This window comes from Bos indicus x Bos taurus, chromosome 28, assembly GCF_003369695.1.
Source record: "Bos indicus x Bos taurus breed Angus x Brahman F1 hybrid chromosome 28, Bos_hybrid_MaternalHap_v2.0, whole genome shotgun sequence".
NCBI lineage: Eukaryota > Metazoa > Chordata > Mammalia > Artiodactyla > Bovidae > Bos > Bos indicus x Bos taurus.
In genome coordinates, this window is record NC_040103.1 from 39,279,924 (window position 1) to 39,304,885 (window position 24,962).

Here is a 24,962-nt window from a genome sequence, read left to right on the forward strand (position 1 = left end):
TGTTGTTGATAATAGCCATTTTAAGAGGTATGAGGTGATATCTTATTGTGGTTTTGAAGTACATTTCACTGATGATTAGTGATGTTGAGTATGTTTTCAAAGATAATAGATGTGTATTATAGTCTTCGAACAATAAATTAATACAGAAAGTCCCTAGGAATACTGACTCCAAACTAGTAAAACATACTAAGATATCTATAAAATTAAGAAAATACACTGAAATATTATGATTGTATTAAGTGTGTTCATTATTGTGTAATATTATTGTATGAAGTGTGTTTGAGAATTGTGAGAAAAGTCTTTGCTTTATCTATTATGATTCTACTATAGATACTTTTTAATCTAATAAACATGCATGGTAAAAATATATAAATATGCTTGCTGACTCTTCTTTAGATTCATTCCCATACAAACATCCATAAGTCAGAAACCTCACCTCCCAGACATTCTGTGCTGTCATACCATTTTTCTTTATAAGCAAGTCCAGACTGCAATTGGAAAGATCTTACAATTCCCTGTTTCTGTGCCCTGATAGCACTGGGTCCATCCCACAAAACAAGGAAGGTTTGTCACAACACCAGCAGCCCTGCCTCAGCATTTTATGCACCTGCCCCTGACTCTTCACCTTCTTTCTATTCCTCCTGCTACTGGGACTGGGCTCATACCCTGGACTTCTCATCTGTGCTCTGCTGCCTATGTTGAAGGCTGTCACAGTTATGATATTTATCCACATGGTAACACATGACACTTAAACCTTTGTCTCTCATCAGTGATTCATGGGATCCTGGGAGATGGTCATCTCCTACCTGACTAGGATGATAGTTGCATAGATTGCTGTTAGTAACAATGGTTCAAAAGGTGTAGACATTATTCCTTCCAGGAACTTATTAGAAATACAAATTCTTGGGTACCACCCAAGCCTTCTGAATCAGAAACACGGGGTGGTGACCAGCCATCCATGGTTTACTAAGCTCCCCAAGTGATTCCGGTGCATGCTAAAATTTGTGAACCACTGCTCATCTCCATCTGCCCTCTCACCTTTAACCTCTGTCATAAACTGGCTTTAGAGTCTCAGAGGTCAGACTTCCATGGATATATATAATAAGTATACACAATATATTTGTATTTAATATTAAAAGCTTTTCTATACATAGCTTATGTGCCTAATAGAATGAATCGTAACAACCAAGTAAATGAAATTGGGATTAAGAGTAAACAGCACTTTTCCGAATAAGGAAAATTAGATGAAACTGGGAGATATTCGTACATAGCAAGTACTCAATAACCTTTGTAGAGGAGGAAGGGAAAGGGGACAGTATTTAAGAGCTGCCAAAGAAAAGAGAAAACAAGATGATCTTGTCTTTAGAGCATCACAAGAGAGCAACCTAGCAGTTTTGAGAAACATAGCTCTTTCTGGTTTTTAAAACAGAGATGTTCCTTTCCTCGGCCCTCGTATGCATACTATTGAGTATGTAGCATTTTCCCTAGTTCCTATGTATACAAGCCATGAGGAGCCATTTTTTGTACCACCTCTCAGTTTAGCTGATGGCATAACTCCCGAAGCACGTTAGTTAAGTGCATCTCTTGAGGATGTTCTTGAGGGTTGTGTTCAAGGGTTCAGTCTGGTGTTTGTCTAATTATCTGACTTAATCCAAAGATAAATTACAGAGTGTTTAGATCTAGTCTTTCTCAACATTTTAAACATACATCTTATCATCCAAGAAATACAATCTTTAACTTTAGGGGTTGATATTAAAAATGACACTTTATTTTCCAAATATAAAAGTATTAGGTCATATTAAGAGAAATGTGGTTCTACAAGTTAGGCATGCTCACTGGTATCAGTCTGGAAAATTTCATTCCCTTTCCCCTTGAAGTATCACTGATCTGGAGGATGGAAAAAATAAGTATTTTTCAAGAAATTCTCCTTAAATATTATTTACTGCAGTGGAGATGTTGCTAAGGCTGGCCCCCAAGAATTTCAGGTAAAGCTAGTTATTGCTACACAAGGGCAGCTTCAGGGCTTTTACATCCAGTAATATCCAGGGCAGAGGCCTCCGGGTGCAAGAACACTAAGAGGCCCAGCCATCAAGTAAGAAAGAAGAGAAGGCCTATGGGTGATTAAGTCCCAAAGGGAAGGAGGACCTGGTCCCAGGCAAAGGAAACCCAGACTGATAGTGTCGTGAATTTGTTTCCATTCTCAGCACTCCGGTGTGCCTCTTCCTTCCCCTCAATCTCAGCAAGATCTGCCAGAGTGTGTGGTTCTGACACTACCAGAGCAAGCACGGGAGGGCAGAGAACACAGATGGACTTAGAAATACAAACTGTTAGAGATGTCTTCTCTATCGAAAGGTGGGAGAGGAGCCCATGTCAGACCCAAAGCTCAGACTACTCTTAACTTCTCAGGGTCAGGAGGTTGAATTGCCAGGTTTGACCACGGTCAGGCGACAAATGTTGATTCAGGAGGCCGGCTATAGGTGGGTCAGCCTGTTAGAGGCATCACAGGTTTGCATCCAGCAAAGGCCTGAGTCAGGGGGCAGAGAGGCAAGGTCAGTGGAAGGGGGCGGGTCCCGAGTGGGGGCGTAGCCTGGAAAGGCTGGCATGTGGGCGGGGGCGGTGCCAGAGGTGGGCCGAGGCTGGAGTCAGACGGCAGGGGCGGGCCCAGAGGCGGGGCCTAGCCCCAGACGGTTCGCGCCTGCGCATAAGGGTACTGGGGGGCGGGGCTGCGCGCGCGCGGTGTGCGGGCTCCGGAGGGCGGAGTCCAGGCAGGCGCCGGCCGAGGGAGGGGGCGCGGTGGCTTTGGAGTCCTGCGCTCCCTCAGGCCGTGGACGCAATGGTGGCTGCTGCGGGGCAGGCGGCGGGACCGGCTTGGATGTGATGGGCGGCCCCTCGCTTCACCTACCGTCCTTGGGCCTGTAGGTCGCTGTGCGACCCATAGCCGGGCCGCGGCTGAGGAGGCAGCGCGACCTCCGCACGGTGAGAGCCGGGGTCGGGGCGAGAGCCGGGGAGCGAAGTCGGGGGCGGGAGACGAGGGGTGGCGAGCCCCCACGGCAGCGCTGAGCAGGGTTCGCGGTCCTGGGCCCAGACCTGGGCTCTTGGGATAGGGCTGTGGCGTCTTCCGGCCTCCTGCCTTCCGGAGGACCCTCTGGAACCCCCGCGAGCCGCCCGAGGCCGGGCAGCTGTGGAGCGGGGAGGCCAGACGCCCCTCGCCCCTGGGGCTGTGACAGGCGCATCGGGGGCCTTGGGCCCCTGGGGCTGCGGCCCTTCTCTCAGGAGAAATCAGAGGCAAGCTGAGATACCCAGTGATTTCAGAGTCAGGATGCTTGTGAGGGTTGATAGGGGAAAGTACCGGGGTGCCCCGAATGACTGTGGGGTTTTTTTTTTTTTTCCTTTTTAAAATTACTGGGCCCAAACAAAGACACACCCTAAAAACACATCTTGAGGAAAAACTTTGGTGGCCCACACCGTTGCATAGGTTCAGATTCTTCTTTTCTTTTTATGCATCTGCTGTTTCTCTACATATATATTTTTAATGCACCTTACTTTTTTTTGTCAGGCAAAAGGAGAATGAATCCTTTGGGGGAGCGTTTGATGGCCAAGCTTGAGTTTGAATTTCAATAATTGCAAATTCATCTTTGTAGGCTACCCAGCCAATTAGGCTTGCTGTTCCTAGACTAGGCCTGAGCAGCGTGGAAATTACCGATGCAGGGACTCTCTGCAGTCCCAGACTGAAGTGTGTATGTTTCACTCTCACTGGTAAAATAACTGGAAGGTAGCCTTTTCAAAATAATATTTTGAAAGACATTCCGTTTCACCCCCTCAGCATTGAAATATTAATCGAACCTATTAATTTTGCCATTAAAAAAAATTTCTTAAGTGTAACCTTTTAGACTAGTTTAAAGAGAGTTTGGTTGTTGCACTTCTTTAACCTAAAGGAATTTAAGATACTTGCTTTCTGAAGAAGATAGTCACAAAAAACATGGTTTATCTGTAATTGATTTATATATTACAAGAATTTAAGCATTCCTCCCTGTTTTGCCTGAAGTCAGACATTATTATTGTTTACCTGTTTATTTACTACTTCGTATCTTTAGTAGTTTCTTGCTTATTTTCTTTGGTGGTTCATCAACATGACGTCAAATAATCTTTAGGTAACACACACAACACACACTTCCTTGAACCTGTTAGCTGTAATTCATACTCTTTTACTTCAGCGTTGTATTAATATGCCATAGTAACAAACTGCTGGAAGCCATCCTGAACAGCAGGAGCTCTCCATTTAACAAAAACATAAGACAGTTTATTCTGCCTTTCCTCACTCAGACCTACATTTTCTGTTTGACTCAACTTTGAATGGGAAAGAAGGGATGACGTTTAAATTTCATGTTTAAAAATCCATCAGTGACTCTTCATAATTTGTATTCGATAAAAATCAGAGTCCTTCACAGTTTCTGGTACTTGTCTGTATTTCTGATTTCATCTTCTACCATTTTGCCTGCCCTGTCTGTACACAGAGTACTTAGAGTTTTCTGAAGATGTCCTCTTCCTTTGTGCTTTTACCTCTATTGAGAGTTTACCTGTTGCCTCCATTGATAATTCTTCTCTAGTAAACAACTTGCCCTTCAAGGCCCGACCAAATTATCACCTCTGAATCTTGTCCAGACATCTTATCCCATTTGTCTCCACTGGTGCATTAGTACATTGTACATTCTGCAGTTAGTACTTGTCAGTTGGTAGTTAATGATTACTTAATACGTCTGTGTCCACTAGACTTTTGGGCTTAAGGGAAGAGACATTTGCAACTCCTAACACATGCTGTTGTATGGCACAGGTGCTCACAAACTGTTCATTGAATGAATTTTTGAGGAATGCTCCTAATCTTGAATATAGTTTCTAGGCAAAGCACGTTAGCTACCTCTTGCCATGTTAGAAAACTTAGAAGAGATGACTGCACAAGGTACTTTAAAATTTCTAAGAATAAAGTCAAACTTACTGTAGCTAGTTAGGAATGAAACCCTATTTATGAAACCCTATTATGAAACCCTTTATAAAAAAAAAAGCCAATATGTTTTATGACACAAGAATGACAAAGAGTATGACCAGTAAGGATTTCTGCTTTTTAAATTTAGGCCTTTAAGACAAATTTGTCCAAGGTCATGCAGGTAGAAAGGGACAGAACTGGGATACAATCCAGGTCTTTTGACCATCTGTGTCCTTGCCCCCAGTTTCTTATTTCTAACTCTTTTTAACAATCAGAGTAGGAGATTTTGAGAGGTTTGGACGTATTTAGTTAAGGGAGTCTATTAGTGGAATATCGAACTTGAAAGAATTAATAGATTATTTGGTTCAACTTTAAAATTTTCACTCATTAAGCAACTAAAGCCCCAAAGGGCAAGAACCTTACTTGAGGTCACTTAGAGTTACTTGTATCCCGTATCTCCTGACGTCATGCTTGTGTATTTTTCATTATTCCATGGTGCTCCAGGGGAAAATGAGGAAGTTACCAATTTTCAGAGGGAGAGCAAATCAGCTTCAGCCTCCTTGACTGCTTAGCTGCCTGCCACTCTTAGGGTCTTAGAACCCTTGAGGCTAAGAAACATGATGATTCATTTGGGAATATAGGAGAAACCTAATCTCACTATTCCATTTGTCTAGAGAGATTTGGATCTCATTGCTCGACAGAGTGTCCTATAATAAGTGGCTTCTGCTCACCATATGGAGACCCCACATAAAGTTACATTTTGATGGTAAAATAAGATTTAATAAAATAAGGTTGTAGCTGGCCGCTGCTACTGCTAAGTTGATTCAGTTGTGTCCGACTCTGTGCGACCCCATGGACTGCAGCCTACCAGGCTTCTCCGTTCATGGGATTCTCCAGGCAAGAACACTGGAGTGGGTTGCCATTTCCTTCTCCAGTGCATGAAAGTGGAAAGTGAAAGTGAAGTCACTCAGTCGTGTCTGACTCTTAGCGACCCCATGGACTGAAGCCTACCAGGCTCCTCCATCCATGGGATTTTCCGGGCAAGAGTACTGGAGTGGGGTGCCATTGCCTTCTCCAACAGCTGGCTGATAGCATGGTTAAAATTACATGTATGGCTAGCTGTATGTGAGACGAGCTATCTGATTACACCTACATGATAGGTTTTTTGGGAAAGAAAAATTGGTTTTATGCCTTTGAAAACGTAGTTTTGGAATGTATACTTAGTATAATAGGCCTGATCAATATCAGCAGGCTACTTAATGGTCAAAGAAATGAAAAAAAATTAAAATAAACTTAAAAGTTTTTTCTCATTTATTTGTAATATTGTACTGTAATCAAAGCATAGATATAGTGTTCAATATTTGCTTTCATATTTAATGTTTTCTTTTTGTTATGGTTTTTATGCATTTAAATTATTATACAGTGTTACAGTGAATTTATTTATAATAATTGGATATCGAAGCTGCTTCCCATTTTTCACAGGATGCAGTTAGTTAACTTGTCGAGGTCCTTTGTTTTGTTTCTTACCTTTAGGCTAAAGTTCCAGAGAGAGGCTTATAAGGTCAAAGGGTGTGAAGGTTTTTGTCATCTTTGAAAAATATTGCCAGGTTTATTTCTGATGGTAGTGTTTATTTACACTGCTTCCAGCAGCTTTGTTGACCAGTTTTATTTTTTACTTTTACAGGCTTTTGTTTTTAACTTTTTTTCCCCAAATGAGTATAAGAGTATCTGGTGTCTAAGGTCACTGTTCACAACAGAAAAGGAAGTGCAGTATTTTTCTCATTGTATTTTCTTCTTTGTAGGATTGTCTTTTGCCTATAAATTTACTGGAATCTTCTTACTAATTTTCATTAGCACTTAGCCTCATAAATATATTATTCTCTTGAAATACGTTTGTGATGTTTTATTTTTGTTATTTTTATTGCTGTAGACTTTCAATTTTAAAATTATTAAAATCATTGACTTAAAATTTTTTGTGTGAGATTTCATCTTTTGATTATGAGGTCTGAGAAAAATGTCCTTCCACCATATTTTTATTTTCTTAAGCTTGTAGAGTTTGTTTTATATATGTGTGTATATATGTGTGTGTGTATATATATATATATGCAGTTGTAATTGCATTTAAGTTATGTGGCTTTTATACTAAAGAGAATCACATTCTTATGAATATCTGAATTTCCGTTGCTAAACTACTGTCTTTTTTGTTCTTGAACTTGGATAGGAAACAAAATGAAGCTAATATAGTTATTTTTTTTTTAATAAATGGATTAAAAAAAAATTTAGACCAAAAATTTCATGAAAGCAATATTTTGGTTAATTGAAATATTTGTTGGTTCAGGATTAACTAGAAGATCAATTCTGATTTAACTTTTATTGTTAATCATTCTAAAATATATGAGAATAAAATTTGGTTATCTTCTTCCTTTGGGAGTAAGATAGTCTAGATAGATGAGACAATCTTGGCATAATAGTTAACATTGATTGCTGGCACTTCGAATAGAACTTCTTACTTAATCTTCATAACGATCCTAAGATGTGGATTCTTTTCATATTCTCATTTTGGAAATGAGAAGGAGAGGTAAGGTGACCTGCCAAAGGTAACACAGCTAGTAAGCATTCGAACTACAACTCAGTCTGCCTGCTTTTGAAGTTCTCTATTGGAAAAATATATTATTTTCCCTGCTCAGGATTTGAACTTTATCTTCAGGTCCTGGAAGCATATTAGATGTTTCAAAGCAAGAGAATGATATAGGATGTTGTATCTTTTAGGGAGATGGCTGCTGTGTCATTGGATACGTATTGACATATGTATATTGACATATTGTGGATATATATTGAATTGTGTTTCTGATAGGAAGTAGTTGAAATAGGTCTAAGGAGAAATGAAGCCTAAACTGCAAGTAGAGATCAGGGGATATTATGGAAATATATGGAGCCTAGTAACTGATAAGAGAGTGGGAAGCTGGAGTGTTGATATGGACATTATCAAGTTGGATAATGACAAATGACTATGTGCTCACAGCACTTTGTTCTGTTTTGCTCATAGCACTGACTGTGATTTATTGTACCTAAAACTTCGTGACACATTTACCTCCCCTATTGGGTTATGTGCTTGCCAAGGCCAGGAACTGAGTAGAAAGCATGAACTAATACAGGCAGATGGCAAGAAACCGAACTGGGGGTAGGAAACATGAAATCACCAAAGTCAAAAAGTGGCTGGAGGAAGAGAAGCTCTAGAGAGTGGCAGCTGTCAGGGAGAAGGGGAAAAGCCATCAGTGCAGGATTGGGTGTGCTAAGGAGAGGGGAGTGTTAGCACTGAAGAGAATACAGAATGCCACCGCCGGCTGCAAATGGCTTTGGTTTGTGTGATTTGCTGGTGGGCAGTGGCTCTGTGGAATTAAATAGTCTTTCCTTCGTTTCTGACCTTTTCCCCTCCTCAGGACCTTTTTCACACTATGCTGTGTCCTCTTTATAGCTTTTGCCATCTGCTTGCTGCAGGTGCTGATGCTGGGGCCTGACTCAGCCTATGGAGAGCAACCAATCAGAATGATCCTTTCTTTTTAAGTGAATTGACCAAGCAAGAGCATGATAGGTGTAGTCGCTTGAGTTTTCAGTTCTTTTCTCCTGAGTTGGTTGCCTTGAATGCTTCCAGAATTACCTCTCTGACTTGGTTACTACCTCTGGTTGGTTGAGATTTGGAGTCATTTGGAAGCCAGAGGATTCTTAAAGCCTGCATCCATGAAACATTTTCACATTTTCCATGTCAGTCAGAAAGTTAATTTGAAAATATTTAGATTGTTTTTGAGGATTGTTGACCATCATTCCAAATAATTAAGAATCTGTGTTCTCTTTGTATAGTTCTGTCATTATCTAAGGTGTGGGAACTTGTTTTAAATTTCTGTGATCAGTTCCTAACTTACTTCATTTGTCTGTTTTTCGAGGAGTCACTTAGAAAAGGAATTTGTGCATGATATCGTCTGCTGCCATTTGCTTCAGAGCATCCTTTCCTTCACTGTCTGCGTTGTCCTTTCTCTTACCCTTATGCCCAGTTTCTGTACTTGGTAAGTAGAATAGGAAGTGGAAAAGAGAAAAAATATGGCTAATTATTCCTCTCTCCCGCCTTTCCAGTTGTTACTCTTTTCCCTCCCTATTACTGCTCCCAGCTGTCCATTTTGGCATGATCTGCCCCATCTCTTCAATTCTGTGTGTGGTAATGGGGGATGCAAGACAGCTCTTTAATTGAGGAATGCAGGATTTCTTAGGGTTTTGTTCTTCTGTGGTCTCTGTTTTGATGTCATGTTGAAGAGCCTAGATGACATCTTATATCTTAACAGATGTTTTGATTCCCTGACAATCTACTTCTCTTTAGAATGGAAAAAAATAAATGCAAGTCCTGTTTCTTTGACTCCCTTCTGCCTCCCTCCCCCCTCCCCCCACCCCCAACACCACCCCAGCCCCCCACCCCATCCTCCCATATCAAGATACCACAATCTTTTGATGATGGAGCCCCTAGTGGATACCCTAGAGACAATGAAGATAGGCAGTCACCAGAAGCTACTTTGAATTGTTGTTGTCATTATATTAATGAGATTTGATTGCAGCCTGAGTGCTTTGGGGAAATTTGAGAGCTTTCTCTGACCATTATGTCTTGGCAGGCAGTGTTAGGGTTGGGAGTTACAATTTTCTCAGAAGACCATAGCTCAGAAAAGCTGGGACTATTCATAAGAGCTGTTAAAGTGTACAGAATGGATCTGGTGATATTTTGATCTGAATTGGTAGGCTAGCCTACAGGAAACATATCCAGGTGGTGTTTCTTTACAGGGAGGCAGGGATGGCCATTTCTTCCTCGTTTATTTAAAAATTTTATCTCAAGCTTATTTTATTTTAAGATAGTCTGGACTTGTCAGCCCTTATTTGTAATTGGCATCAGCTAGAGCCGGAGAAGGCAATGGCACCCCACTCCAGTACTCTTGCCTGGAAAATTCCATGGACGGAGGAGCCTGGTAGTCTGCAGTCCATGGGGTCACTAAGAGTCAGGCACAACTGAGTGACTTCACTTTCACTTTTCACTTTCATGCATTGGAGAAGGAAATGGCAACTCACTCCAGTGTTCTTGCTTGGAGAATCGCAGGGACGGGGGAGTCTGGTGGACTGCCGTCTATGGGGTTGCACAGAGTCAGACACGACTGAAGCAACTTAGCAGTAGCAGCAGCAGCAGAGATGTAGATTTGGTCGTTTTTATGGCCAGTTCTGCCGTTGACTTTTTTTTAAAATGACTTGAGGATTTCTTCATGGTAAGTTTCTTCAGCCCAGACTTTGAGACCAGTTCCTGGATCTGGATTTTCTTCGTCTGTGCCATCTAGCCATTCAACAAATACTGCTGGGCACTTGCTAGTAATGATGCAGTGAAGAAAACATATTTTCTGATCTTGTAGGAACTTATATTCAAGTAACAAGATACGGGAAGTAAACAAGTATATATGTAATATGTTAATTATTTTTGTTGTTATTGTTTAGTTGCTCAGTCATGTTTGACTCTTTTTTGTGACCCCATGAACTGTAGCCTATCAAGCTCCTCTGTGCATGGGATTTTCTAGACAAGAATACTGGAGTGGATTGCCTTTTCCTTCTCCAGGGGATCTTCCTGACCTAGGGGTTGAACCTGAGTCTCCTGCATTGGCAGGTGGATTCTTTACCACTGAGCCACCAGGGAAGCCCATCAGCTACTGTATTGCTGTGGAAAAAAGCAAAGCAAAATAAGGTGGGAAAAACATGCAGGGGGGATGCTTCTGATTTATATAAGGCAGCTAGAGGAGGCTGCAGTGATGAGTGGTGAATGGAGATGTGGAAGAAGTGAGGTTGTGATTAATTTGTGCTGATATTAGGGGAGGGAATTTGAGGAAGATGAAATAAGAGCGCAGTCTTTTGTCTGAAGCATGCTTGTACTATTTGAAGAGTTGTAAGTAGATCCTTTTTTTTTGTACTTTGGTGAGGGACAGGGATGCCTGGTGTGCTGCAGTTCATGGGGTCGCAAAGAGTCAGACATGACTTAGCGACTGAACAACCACCACAAGTAGATCATTGGAGGCGCTGAGGGAAATGACATGAAGGTGGAAGATGAGGTCAGAGAGGTGTGGGAGGGGCTGCAGGGATGGCAGTGGGTGTGCAAAATAGATCATATATGACGTTTTAGGCCAGTAGATCTTTTCAGTTTTTACCCTTGAAATGGGAAGCTATTGGTTGATTTTGACTTGTTTTAAATAGACCTCTTCAACTGCTGTGTAGAGAATGTCAAAGGTGAGGCATAATCAGATAATTCAGCAGGCTTCTGCAATAACCCCCGATGGGAGATGATGGTGATTTTAGGCAGGGCTGGGAGAAGTGCGCATGTTCTGTATACAGTACATTTTGAAGGTAGAGCCACCAGAATTTGGTGGTGGATTGGATGTGGGTTGTAGGTTTTGACCTGAAAACCTGAAAGAATGGCATTGCCGTTTACTGGCATGGGGGAAAACTTCAGGAGAAGCAGGTTTTAGGGGTAATAATGAGTTCAGTTTTGGATTTGTTAGCACTCCAAGTAGAGACACTGTCTAGACAGCTAGGTATACATGAGTCTGCAGTTCAGGTCAGACAAATGGCTGGGGATATAAGTTTCCTGTCATTGGCATAGAGGTAGTATTTAACACTATTAAAACTGATTGAGATAATCTAGGGAGTGAGAGACTTCTCCACTGGAGAAGTCAAGAGACTTTGCCTTGGGGTCCTATAATGCTGTTGGAGAGAGAGGGACCTGGAGAGCGAGAGTTAGTACTAGAGTTAAAAAAGGAGAGTGGATCACAAAGAGTCAGACACGACTAAAGATTGAGGAGGCGCGCGCGCACACACGCACACACACACATCAATTTTATCCTAATCTGTGACCCTGAGGTCTGTCATTATCATATATGTGTCTTTATGTATTGACCTATTTTTTCCCAAATGAAGACAGTGGCTCCTGGAGAGAGAGATAAAAGAGCATCTCTTCCCTCCAGTTTGGTGAGTTTTCTTCAGTTCAAAAAACTGTAATTTTTATATGTGGGTAGCAAAATTTTTAATGAGTTATTAGGAATCTGTCAAGTTTTTTTTTTTTGGTTGTTGTTATTTTGACCAGTTTTTCTTTGGTAATTTTTACTAATTAGTAATTTTTACTAATTATCATTCTCAGTGGTTTTGCGCACTGCTAGCCATGTGGTTTGTGTGTTAGTTGCTCAGTCATGTCTGACTCTTTGCAACTCCATGGAGTGTAACTCAGCAGGCTTCTCTGTCTGTGGAATTTTCCAGGCAAGAATACTGGATTGGGTTGCCATTCCCTTCTCCAGGGGGATCTTCCCAATCCAGGAATCGAACCAAAGTCTCCTGCATTGCAGGTAGATTCTTTATCGTCTGAGCCACCAAGGAAGCCCTTAGCCGTGTGGTAGGTTCTGAATTTTGATTTGGTTTTCTCTGTCTGCTCTTGTAGTTTTATTATGAAGTACCTTAAATTTTTTTAAAGTAATAAAAACCTTTTAAAGTATAAGCAAAATACTTTTAAGGGAAAAAATCAGCGGCCACTCTTTCTCCTTTTTTTCTAACGTCTCTGGTTGCACTTGTACTGTAACTGTTTCTGATTATTGAGTTATCTGAGATGAGTTCGGAAACTCACATTGAAAGCCCATATTACAGTTACAGCACTTTATGTGCCTCTTTCTGTGGTTTACTTATGGTTGAGTACGTAGTTGTCAATATTTAGTGCCGGAGCATTATTGCAGCCGTTTCTTCGACTTCTTTAGTTTTCTTCCAGCTTTTCTTTCCTTAGCCACTGATGCATGCTGCTGACTTGGATTTCTGAAACAAGCTTTGTTATTGCTTAAGAACCTTCTGTGTTCCTGCCCCGTGTCTGTCTTCTTTCCCTCCTCCTACCTGCAGTTGTGCTCTGCTTTAGGGATGTAGAGTGCTCCTTAGGGAATACTAGGGCACATTTGAGGTTTCTTACCACTGGACGACAGGGGAAGGGTCAGATTCCTTATCAGTGTACAGAAAGTCCTTCATGAGCTGTGGCCCTCACCTCTGTCATGGTTCCATGAAGATGAGAAACTCTTTGACATCCCCGTGCTTTTGCACATACTATTTCTTATTTTTACAGAATACTATTCAACTTCTTAGCTCTATCTTGTTAAGTGACTTCGTCTTTTGAAAAGCTCAGCATAGACATCTCCTTTTCCAGGGTGGCTTCTGGGTCCATTTTTATCAGGTCTCCTCTCCCCATCCTCCATTATCTTCTCTGTCCTGTTACCTGTGTCCCTTTACATTTTGCAGTTATTTGTTGTAGTATTTGCTGTATGTTACTTTGTTTGCTTTTTGTCTGGTCTCCTTTGTTCCATTGCAAACTGATAGTCCCTCAATAAATTTTTGTTGAATGAATGATTGAATAAAGCAATTAATTATTCAGTTCAGTTCAGTCGTGTCCGACTTTCTGTGACCCCATGAATCGCAGCACTCCCTGTCCATCACCAACTCCCGGAGTTCACTCAGACTCACATCCATTGAGTCAGTGATGCCATCCAGCCATCTCATCCTCTGTCGTCCCCTTTTCCTCCTGCCCCCAATCCCTCCCAGCATCAGAGTCTTTTCCAATGAGTCAACTCTTGGCATGAGGTGGCCAAAGTACTGGAGTTTCAGCTCTAGCATCATTCCTTCCAAAGAAATCCCAGGGCTGATCTCCTTCAGAATGGACTGGTTGGATCTCCTTGCAGTCCAAGGGACTCTCAAGAGTCTTCTCCAACACCACAGTTCAAAAGCATCAATTCTTTGGTGCTCAGCTTTCTTCACAGTCCAACTCTCACATCCATATATGACCACTGGAAAAACCATAGCCTTGACTAGATGGACCTTTGTTGGCAAAGTAATGTCTCTGCTTTTCAATATGCTATCTAGGTCGGTCATAAGTTTTCTTCCAAGGAGTAAGCATCTTTTAATTTCATGGCTGCAGTCACCATCTGTAGTGATTTTGGAGCCCCCAAAAATAAAGTCTGACACTGTTTCCACTGTTTCCCCATCTATTTGCCATGAAGTGATGGGACCAGATGCCATGATCTTTGTTTTCTGAATGTTGAGCTTTAAGCCAACTTTTTTTCATCAAGAGGCTTTTGAGTTCCTCTTCACTTTCTGCCATAAGGGTGGTGTCATCTGCATATATGAGGTTATTGATATTTCTCCCGGCAATCTTGATTCCAGCTTGTGCATCTTCCAGCCCAGCATTTCTCATGATGTCCTCTGCATATAAGTTAAATAAGCAGGGTGACAATATACAGCCTTGACGTACTCCTTTTCCTATTTGGAACCAGTCTGTTGTTCCATGGCCAGTTCTAGCTGTTGCTTCCTGACCTGCATACAGGTTTCTCAAGAGGCAGGTCAGGTGGTCTGGTATTCCCATCTTTTTCAGAATTTTCCACAGTTTATTGTGATCCACACAGTCAAAGGCTTTGGCATAGTCAATAAAGCAGAAGTAGATGTTTTTCTGGAACTCTCTTGCTTTTTCGATGATCCACCGGATGTTGGCAATTTGGTCTCTGGTTCCTCTGCCTTTTCTAAAACCAGCTTGAACAACTGGAAGTTCACGGTTCTCGTATTGCTGAAGCCTGGCTTGGAGAATTTTGAGCATTACTTTACTAGCATGTGAGATGAGTGCAATTGTGTGGTAGTTTGAGTGTTCTTTGGCATTACCTTTCTTTGGGATTGGACATCAGTTTAATTTTTACAGGATGTGCAAATAAACAATTCAGACAGCATTCTTAAAGCCAAAGACTCACCCTCATAGTGTCTTAGGAAATTGACATTTTGTTAAATATTTGTTCTTATGAGCAAATAATAATATTTGTTGATAATTCATTATATAGCTCAAATTTCTCTTTTTGTCTGAATATCTGAAAGTAGCTGATTTGAGCAATACAGGTTTGAACTGCATGTCCACTTACGTGTGGAATTTTTTCAAAAGTAGATACTGTAGTACTGTACCATCTTGGTTGCTGACATCTGCAAATGCAGAGGGACCACCTATAGGCAAGGCTGACTGTAAGTTGTACTTGATTTTCAGCTGCATGGAGAGTTGGCACGCTTAGCTCCTATGGTTTCATTTTTTTTCTCTTTGATGTTTCTGTTTGGATATTGTCCTTAGACATCTCTCATCCTAACCATATCTTAAACTAAACCATATCTTCCCTAAACTTTATCTTGACTTCTCCATTAGTGTTTTCTATATTACCATCTTGTAGTCACTTAGGTTTCTCTGTGGTAACTTTGAGTCTTCCTTCTATATCTTGTCATTACTGAGTTCTTTTGTAATTCAACAAAATGTTTTTGGCCACTTCCTGTGTTCCTGTTTTGTTCTAATGGTGAGAGGTCTAATAAGAGCGGGTCCCAGTCCACAAATGATTACGATGCAATGTGATGGGTATAATTTAGTAATAGTGGAATATCTAGGGCACCCTGGGATTAGAGAATATCTCTCTTTCATGTATCTGTTTAATTCTTATTTTGTCTACTGCCAGCATCTTTCAGGCCCTTGTTATTAACGTTTAGATAATTTTGCTGCTAAGTCGCTTCAGTCGTGTCTGACTCTGTGCGACCCCATAGACGGCAGCCCACCAGGCTCCCTCGTCCCTTGGATTCTCCAGGCAAGAATTTTAAGACTGCTTAATAGCTTGTAACTCTCTTGTCATTCCAGTTCATCATGAAATTTGTCACCAGGCTAGTTGTTTCAAAAAGGAAAGAAGAAAGCTACTTGTCTTTCTTTTTTCTCACAGAATAAAATCTAAAATAGAATAAAATCTGGAATGCAAGTCTTTGGCCCAGACTTCCTTTCTTGTCTTCTGCTACATGAACCTTTCATTCCAGCAAAACTCTCCCACATTCTGTTCCCAATACACTTTGCACTCTTCCTTTTTTGTTTCCTCCTCCCAGCAATGTTTGTTTGTTTTTTTTTCTCTTGCTCCTTCTACTCATTGAGATTGTATCTATCCTTGGACATAATTACTAATTGTTAAATCCTGTGTGAACTGTTTAGATGATCATGCCCATATTCCTGACACCCTCTTTTTCTTGGCTTCCGTGATATCACTCTCTCCTGTTTCTCTTTATTACCTCTTCTTTCTCAACTGTCATTACTAACTGCTGTCCCTTAATGTTCATATTTTCTAAGGTTTCAGCCTGACCTCTTTTTTTCTTCATTGTTATGCTTTCTTGAACACACGTTATTTTTTATTACCTCATACGTGTTCATTTATTCACCCTAGTTTCTCTCTTGAGCACCCCAGTCCTTAAGTTTGCTGTTTAGAATGTCCACCTGATTGTTTAACAGAAAATCTGAAACTTAAAACATCAAATATTTGTACATGGTCTTCTCTGGACTCACGTATTTACTTCATTTCCTGACTTGGCTAGTGATGTTGCCAGTCACTCAGTTACCCAAGTTGTAAACCTGAGAATCATCTTGACTTCTGTTCATTTTCCTTTGGCGGTCAAGTTCTGCTGATGGAGCTTTTCCTTCCCCATTCTCCTTACTGTTTCCTTGGGCCAGGCTCTAATATTCTGAGTAGACCATTGTAAAAAGCCCTTTTGAAAGTGATTCTTCTCTTTGTGTCCTGGATATTCTACAGGAAATGCATGTTGGTTGTATCCAGCAGGAACGTCAAAGGCAAAATAATTTTGAATCTGCCATCCTAGAATAGCACTTGAACCAAGGACTAAACGTTGTGTATCCATTAAAGGTCTATTTCCTAAATATCTCTGTTAGGTGACATTGGTATATGCTTTTTACAAGAAATTTGCTTAAGGGTTAATAACATAATCTGTAAGGATAATGGGAAAAAGCAAGAAAAGATACATGGATAAGTGCCAGATACAACCTTAAAGGACATTTTCTTAATGAGGTAGGAAAAGAGATTAAAGGTTTGAAAGTAATACTTGCTGTTCTGTGTCCAAATGCCAGTTAAAGAACAACTGAGTTTAGGAAGATCTTGAGGCTGTGAATAAATGAAAATAGGAGCTTTAGTGTGGAGAACTGTAAGCTAATATATTTGAATAGTACTTTGAAGAGATGCTGTTTAACTGTCAGTTAATACCCAGAAGAGACTCCTGATATCATTGTTGCATGTTCCTGGAAGATGCTGGCCTAATATGCTGATGCTGCAGATAGGATAACATAATCACTGTACCTCTACATCCTTTAATATGATTCACCAGCACAAGTTGTTTAGTATTGAATCATCATTTTCTGAACCCAGATATAGCCATAGAAGAGCTCTTTAGTTTCCTGAACTTTTTCTTGATTTGCTAACAGATTTTGTAAAATTTTGTGGAATTTGTCTTGCTTGTAACATTTAAAGAATTCTACATTTGCAGAAGAAAGTATTTTAAGATTTGAATCCTTTATATTCTGGATGATTTAGCACATATTTCAAAATAATTGAATTTTACATGTTGGTGAATATTTTGCAGAAATACTAAGTGTATTTTTATTAGCTTTTGCTGTTGCTACATTGTTGATCTTTATTTACATTTTGGATAAATTTAGGGTTTGTGAGGCTGGCAGTAGATTCTCACTTGGAAATTATGTTGGAAAATCTTTGAGCATCTGTAATGTAGCATTTTGACATTTAGGGTGGGGTGTGTGAATCATTTTGGCTTACATTGTTCTGCCTGGGGAGCACCCTAGAGGAGGTAAGAAAGAAAGGTAAAAAGTCTTCAGAGAGAATAAGGTGGACCAAGGTACATGGGTGGGCATTTTGAGCCAAGGCGGGTAGTATGGCTCCAAGACTGATAAGAAGTCCCAAAAGATCATGGTATGGTCACAGATCCTTGGGTGGTTTGGTGTAAGTGGAAGACAGGGTTTGTTGTGCAGTGATGAGAGAGAGCTGCTGCAAGGGAATGAAAGCCAGATTTTGAAGGTTTTTTGGTCTTAACTGCATTTTCTTTTAATTTTTATTTTTAGTTGGAGGATAATTGCTCTACAGTGTTGTGTTGGATTCCGCTGTCGAACAGCGTGAATCAGCCAGAGGTGTACACGTTCCCCCTCCTTCCTGAGCCTCCTCCCAGCCCCTCCTTCCACCGCACCCCCAGGTCGTTTCAGAGCACCAAGCCGAGCTCCCTGTGTTGTGTTCAGTTGCATTTTCTTACAGTCTGTGTGTCTATGGATAGGTCGTGTGGTTTCTCCAGTTTCATTTTGCTTAAATTTACAACATGAGAATAATGAAAATATCTACATTGTAGGATAGTTGTGAGGTTTAAATGAGGTATTGCAGGTACCTGGGATACAAGTCCTCGTTGATGTCACCTGCTGCTGTTAGTAGTGTTTTAAAGCATTTGTTCTTTGGAGGGCCACTGAAAGAGTTTGAGTTGAAGAGGGAAATGATCAGATTTGTGATTTTAAATATCAACTCTGGGAAAGCTATAGGGATGAAATGAAGGGGAAGAAACTGAAGGTAGGAATTAAGAAAAATTATGCTAGAATACTAGCTAGAGATGGTAAGATTCTAGATTAGGAAGTGAGGTAGTGTTGGAGAAGACAGAATGGAGTTGAGAATTATTACAAATTGACATGACATTGTATTCCATGAGTTGGAGAGATCTAAAGGAAACGATTCATGAGGTCGCAAAGAGTCGGACACGACTGAGCGACTGAACTGAAACTGAACTGAACTGAAAGGAAACTAGGAGAGCAGACAGCCACCATGGAGTACCCAGCTAGGTAGGAAGCACTGTATTCTCCTACTCATAAGAGAGTGCAGAGAGGGTGGTTAGAAGCCAGTACTTGTCATTGCCAAGGAGCCAATGACTGAGCTGGGTTGCCTACTTTTCCTCAGTGGGGCAGAAGTATTTGGGCAAGTCTGGATGAGTCCAGAGCAGTGACTCTGGGCAGCTCACTGGGATGAGATAATGGGATGGGATAATGTGCCTACTGTCAGGAAACTGTCCTAGGTGGAGAAGAAGAATGGCAGAGACCACAAGTAGACCTAAGTGTAGTGGGGCTTCCCAGGTGGTAAAGAACCTGCCTGCCAGTGCAGGAGACATAAGAGACATGAGTTTGATTCCTGGGTCAGGAAGATCGCTTGGAGGAGGAAATGACAACCCACTCCAGTAGTCTTGCCTGGAGAAACCCGTGGACAGAGAAGTCTGCCAGGCTGCAGTCCATAGGATTGCAGAGTCAGACACAACTGAAGCAACTTAGTGTATATAGACCTAAGCAGTACCAGGTATGAGATAGAAAAAGAGCTAATCCCTGAGGAGTTGGAATGACTAACTGACGGTGTTGTGCCGTATTATTATTTAGATTTTCTAATTACTAAAAGAGGATCAAGCCCTACTAGAGACTCACCTAAGGTAGTTTTGTTAATTTTACAAGCCCAGAAGTATCCTTCAGACATTTGCTATTTTAACATTTGATAGTGAGACCTTTTGAAGTATTACTTTATAGTCATTTGGGTAAAGATGTATTTCTGTTTTTTAGTTGTGTTTTTCTTGAAATACTTTATACCCTTTATGTTTGTGTATTTTCATTTAATTGTGTTGTGTCTGGCAAGTTTAATTGTAGCATTTGAAAAACTACCTTTCACAGTAAAATGATTAGTTTTTGTTTATTACTAAGTTGACTATTCTTACCTGACATAATTTCACTTAAACATTCTTTCATAACAGATAACAAAGTTCTATCTAGAATCTTATGACATGTATTTTCTTGTTACTGAAGTGTTCTATGCGTTGTATTGACCAGTTGCCAGTATAGGTTAAATATAAATGTACTTTGATTTTAAGGTGTGGTTTTAAGACTTCAGACTTCTGTGGTTTTAATACTCAGACTTCAGCCTTTAACTTTTTTCAGTTGTAGTTTATAAAATTATCTATTGTTTGTGTCTTTAAGGTAAACATGATTTTGGGATTGTTCATAGTGATATTAGTACTTTCATTTCTTTATCAGCAACCCCTAGTTGTTATGTTTCTTTTGCTGTGGAATTAGAATAAGATTCTTTCCTACATATTGCTATGTCCAAGGTAAAACAAACAAACCCAAAACACCCTTATACTAAAATTGTAGTCATAACATTTATTTTCTTCAGTAACTTTCATTTCTTCACTCAGTAGCTTTTACTGTTTTTTCTACATCTTTTAAGAATGAAAATTATTCAAATATGTTGTGGTCCTTGTTTTCAAGGAGCTTGCAGTCTAGTAGAGAAAGTAGAACACATGTAGACATGATTTTAAAGATAAAATGGTGTGATACTTGCTATACTTAGAGAGGCATAGGAGTGTTTAGGAGGAACACTTGATCCGGGTAGAGATCACATGGACATGTTAATTCTACAGTGAGGTTTATTGTTTATGTTACATGAAAAGAGAAAATACAGAAGCACAGAGCTGTCATCTAGTAGCCTGATATAGATCAGAACATAAGGCATAGGACATTCCAGAGAGCAGAAGTATAGATATTGTACTTCATGCGAGGTTGCAAATTGCAAAAAACCTGTTCTGGTCCTTCACCTCTTGTCATGCCATCTCTTTGTAGAGCTGTTGTGTATACTTCTTGTCTCCCTGGGGGGGACACTGCTCTGGGTAGTAGAAGAGACAAGTTGGTTTGTTGAGGGGAAATACATATGAGATGGGTTGATTATTTAGCATGGGTAAGAGAAATTTAGGACTGACTGCTTAAAACTTTTTTTTCTTTTAAATTTGGAAATTATTTCATATTCAGAAAAGTTACAAGAATGAGAGTAATACAGAGACTGAGTAGTGTTTATCCAGGTTCACCTTTTGTTAATATTTTATGCCCTTTGCTTATCATTTGCTCTCTCACGTATGTACATAAATACGCATATGTATACATATGTCTGTATATGTGTCTGTGTTCTTGCACGTGCCCACATGTGCCAAGCATTTGGGAGTAAGTTGCATATGTCATGACGTGTGCGTGCTAAGTTGCTTCAGTCGTGTCAGACTTTGTGCGACACCGTGGACTGTAACCCAGCAGGGTCCTCTGTCCATGGGCTTTTTCAGGCAAGAATACTGGAGTGGGCAAGAATAGTGAATACAAACTACTTCACTAAATTTTACATTGATACAGTAATTTAATCTACCATTTGTATTCCAATTAAAAAAAAATTGACTAGGTCTCTTTTATAGCTTTAACCCCCTTCCACAGACTGCCTTTTAAAGAGCAGAGAATCAATCTTGAGAGATTTTTGGTAGCAGTTTTCTATTAAAAGTCTGAAGGAAATCATGGAGACTCAAGTTGGATTCCCCTTTTATTCTGCATCTTGTCTGTCCCCCAGTCTTTCCATCTCAGAAAATGGCAGCACCATTAGAACAACCATAAGTTGTTCCATTTAATCTATCAGCAAATGCTATGGCTCCTATCTCCCCAGTCACCTTGAACTCCTTTCTGTCCATCAACTTCACCCTGCCTCTCCATATTTCTCATCTGAATCCTTCCTGCCTAGCTTCTAAACTGATTTCCCTGCTTTCATCTTTTCTCTCTTACAATTCATTCTCCACATAACAGCCGGAATAATCTTTTAGAAATGAAAATTGAATTGTGTCACTCTCTTGCTTATAGCCTTGATTGGCTTTTCATTGCATCAGACTGCTAGCTCCTTTTAGATAACAACTTAAATATTATCCCTCTAAGATGCTTTCCTTGATGTCCAGGATGCTCTTTTCTTCTAGCATTTCACTGTTTTCCTGCATAGGATTTATGATTCATACTTGTTTACTTGTATTTATTTTTCTTTTTTTCTGTCTCCTATACCAGACTAATTGCAAAAACCATAGCAGTCATATCTATTCTGTCAGCTTCTGTATACCTGGCACTTAGTGTATTGCTAGGCGCTTACCAAGTCATTAATAAATATGTGAATACTCTAGTAAAAGGAGACCTGGGGGACTTTCTAGGTCTGCTGCCCGCTCAGTGTAAGAGTCTGCACTGTCTCTGGCAAGTGACTGTCTGTCTTGTTTCTGAATGCGTTAACTTGTTGAGTAAATTCTGACGGTTTGAAAAGTTTTCATTATTTTGGTCATAGTTTTTCCTCCAAGGAGCAAGCATCTTTTAATTTCATGGCTGCAGTCATCATCTGCAGTGATTTTTGGAGCCCCTCAAAATATAGTCTCTCACTGTTTCCATTGTTTACCCATCTATTTGCCATGAAGTCATGGGACTGGATGCCATGATCTTAGTTTTCTGAATGTTGAGTTTTAAGCCAACTTTTTCACTCTCCTCTTTAAGAGGCTTTTTAGTTCTTTGCTTTCTGCCATAAGGGTGGTGTCATCTGCATATCTGAGGTTATTGATATTTCTCCTGGCAGTCTTGATTCCAGCTTGTGCTTCATCCAGCCTGGCATTTTGCATGATGTACTCTGCATATAAGTTAAATAAGTAGGGTGACAGTATGCAGCCTTGACATACTCCTTTCCCGATTTGGAACCAGTCTGCTGTTCCATGTCCAGTTCTAACTGTTGCTTCTTGACCAGCATACAGATTTCTTAGGAGGTAGGTCAGATGGTCTGGTATTTCCATCTCTTGAAGAATTTTCTACACTTTGTTATGATTTACATAGTCAAAGGCTTTGGCGTAGTCAATAAAGCAGAAGTAGGTGTTTTTCTGGAACTCTCTTGCTTTATCGATGGTCCAGCATATGTTGGCAATTTGATCTCTGGTTTCTCTGCCTGTTCTAAATCCAGCTTGAACATCTGGAAGTTCACGGTTCACATACTGTTGAAGCCCGGCTTGGAGAATTTTGAGCATTACTTTGCTAGTGTGTGAGATGAGTGCAATTGTGCGGCAGTTTGAGTATTCTTTGGCATTGCCTTTCTTTGGGATTGGAATGAAAACTGACCTTTTCCAGTCCTGTGGCCACTGTTGAGTTTTCCAACTTTCCTGGCGTATTGAGTGCATTTTTACAGTATTGTCTTTTAGTATTTGAAATAGTTCAACTGGAATTCCATCACCTCCACTAGCTTTGTTCGTAGTGATGCTTTCTAAGGCCCACTTGACTCACATTCCAGGATGTCTGGCTCTAGGTGAGTGATCATGCCATCGTGGTTATCTGGGTCCTGAAGATCTTTTTTGCTTAGTTCTTCTGTGTATTCTTGCCACCTCTTCTTAATATCTTCTGCTTCTGTTAGGTCCCTACCATTTCTATCCTTTATTGTGCCCATCTTTGCATGAAGTGTTCCCTTGGTATGTCTGATTTTCTTGAAGAGGTATCTAGTCTTTCCCATTCTGTTGTTTTCCTCTATTTCTTTGCAGTGATCACTGAGGAAGCCTTTCTTATCTCTCTTTGCTATTCTTTTGGAATTCTTCATTCAAATGGATGGATTCAATCTTGCCTTTTCTCCTTTTTCTTTAGCTTCTCTTCTTTTCTCAGCTATTTGTAAGACCTCCTCAGACAACCATTTTGCTGTTTTGTATTTCTTTTTCTTGGGGGTCCTCTTGATCCCTGCCTCCTCTACAATGGCATGAACCTCCGTCCATAGTTCTTCATGCACTCTATCTATCAAATCTAATCCCTTGAATCTATTTCTCACTTCCACTGCATAATTGTAAAGGATTTGATTTAGGTCATACCTGAATGGTCTAGTGGTTTTCCCTACTTTCTTCAATTTAAGTCTGAATTTGTCAATAAGGAGTTGATGGTCTGAGCCACAGTCAGTTCCTGGTCTTGTATTTGCTGACTGTATAGAGCTTCTCCATCTTTGGCTGCAAGGAATATAGTCAGTCTGATTTCGGTATTGACCGTCTTGTGATGTCCATGTGTAGAGTCTTCTATTGTGTTGTTGGAAGATGGTGTTTGCTACGACCAGTGCATTCTCTTGGCAAAACTCTGTTAGCCTTTGCCGTGCTTCATTTTGTACTCCAAGGCCAAATTTGCCTGTTATTCCAGGTGTTTCTTGACTACATACTTTGGCATTTCAGTCCCCTATAATGAAAAGGACATCTTTTTCGGGTGTTAATTCTAGAAGGAATTGTAGGTCTTCATAGGTGTTCAACTTCAGCTTCTTTAGCATTACTGGTCAGGGCATAGATGTGGATTACTGTGATGTTGAATGGTTTGCCTTGGGAACAAACAGAAATCATTCTGTGATTTTTGAGATTGCATCCAAGTACTGCATTTCGGAGTCTTGTTGACTATGATGGCTACTCCAGTTCTTCTAAGGGATTCCTGCCCACAGTAATAGAAATAATGGCCATCTGAGTTAAATTCACCTATTCCAGCCCATTTTAGTTCACTGATTCCTAAAATGTCCATGTTCACTCTCACCATCTCCTGTTTGACCACTTCCAATTTGCTAAAGTTAAACTAAGGCCCAACATTTATTTCCTTGAGATTTAAACACATTTTAATTTTTCTGCAGTAATGTATTAAATTAGCTTAGAGACCTGAGATAATTTGAATGAGAGATTGGTGCCTATTCTTTTCTGTCTAAATTATTTCTTGAAGGTACCAAGGCAGACTGCTAGTACATTATTTGACTTTTTTCTATCAATACTGTGATCCCTACTTTCCTGAAATAGGATACTATTTTGATATTACTTTCAGTTAAAACTAATAATTAAATGGTAATTATAATTGAAGTTTAGAAAGGATTTTTCTGAGAAAAATCTTACTGTAACTAACGTATTTAAAAGTAGACTTAAAAATGAATCCATACTTTGTTTTTACAGAGACATGTCTTTAGAATTGAATTATAGTAATGTCCAAACTTCAGGATGTTTATTTGAATACTTGGAAAGCTGTTTTCTTATAAAACATTATTTTATGTTTGTACAATCCAAAATAATAGACAATAACACCATTGGATATTAGTAGTTAAATTTAGAAAATAAAATTGATTAAAATTATTCTTTTGAATTGATATGTGAAAAGAATCACGTTTTATTAGATGAGCATTAAGGACATTTAAAAAGAATGAGGGAACTG

General features: G+C 40.0%; 1 protein-coding gene across 6 annotated transcripts in view; it reads left to right on the top strand.

Annotated features, from left to right (window-relative positions):
• The first annotated feature begins 2,712 nt into the window (after positions 1 to 2,712).
• The window catches only part of CCSER2 (coiled-coil serine rich protein 2), a 158,663-nt gene continuing 136,413 nt past the window's right edge, over positions 2,713 to 24,962 (top strand). For 2 of the 6 annotated variants that reach the window (XR_003509221.1, XM_027530820.1), the window contains exon 1: positions 2,753 to 2,976. The gene's annotated coding sequence lies outside the window, so the exon portion shown is untranslated. Of the gene's footprint in view, positions 2,977 to 24,962 lie in introns of all 6 variants that reach the window. The other 4 variants (XM_027530819.1, XM_027530821.1, XR_003509222.1 and 1 more) reach the window with 4 other exon arrangements.